Source organism: Mastomys coucha, unplaced genomic scaffold, assembly GCF_008632895.1.
Source record: "Mastomys coucha isolate ucsf_1 unplaced genomic scaffold, UCSF_Mcou_1 pScaffold23, whole genome shotgun sequence".
In the NCBI taxonomy this organism is placed as follows: Eukaryota; Metazoa; Chordata; class Mammalia; order Rodentia; family Muridae; genus Mastomys; species Mastomys coucha.
Window position 1 is genome coordinate 9364832 of NW_022196906.1, and position 951 is coordinate 9365782.

The window sequence follows — 951 nt, forward strand, 5'->3', positions numbered from 1 at the left end:
TTCCTGTAGTTCTTTAAGGGATTTTTGCGTTTCCTCTTGAAGGGCTTCTAGCTGTTTACCTGTGTTCTTCTGTATTTCTTTGAGGGAATTATTTATGTATTTCTTAAAGTCCTGTATCATCATCATGAGAAGTGATTTTTAGGTCTGAATCTTGCTTTTCCAATGTGATGGTGTGTCCAGGACTTGCTATAGTGGGATAATTGGGTTCTAATGATGCCAAGTAACCTTGGTTTGTGTTGCTTATTTTCTTACGCTTGCTCCCCGACATCTGGTTATCTCTAGTGCTACCTGCCCTAGCTAAATCTGACTGGAGCCTGTCCTTCCTGTGATCCTGGTTGTGTCAGCACTCCTCAGAGTCAAGCTGTCTCTATGATCCTGTGATCCTGGGCTTGTTAGAGCACCTGGGAGTGGAGCTTCCTCTGGGTGTTGTGGGACTGACTGGTTGTGGAGTTTGCGCTCCAGGTCTGCTCAGAGCACTGGCCCAGACAGCCTGGAAGGAACCAGGGCCACTGGGCTGGCAGATTTCCTGTGTGCCTGGGTCCTGCAGGTCCCAGTTACTCCGGGTGTTGGGACAGATGTTGTGTCCTCCTCACCTCTGATCGTGTTAGAGTGCCTGGGAGTAGAGCTTTCTCTGGTGTTGTCCTGAGTTCACTTTAATCTCTTACCATATCCATGGTAAAAACCCTAACATTTAAGTGGGGGGAGTCCTCAGAGTCTTATGTATAAAATCAAGAGTGTCACGTGTAGAGCATTCCTGTAATCTTGGCATTCCGGATGCAAAGGCTGGGGAATCAATCGCCACATGTTTGAAGTAGTCTAAGTTATATAGCAAGTTCCTGGCCAATCAGGGATGTGCAGTGAGATGCCTATTAAGCAAACAATCCAAAAGAAAGAATATCTTGCAGGAACAGAAATAATCAAAGAGCTTCTGTCTGGCAGCCTACCACTCTG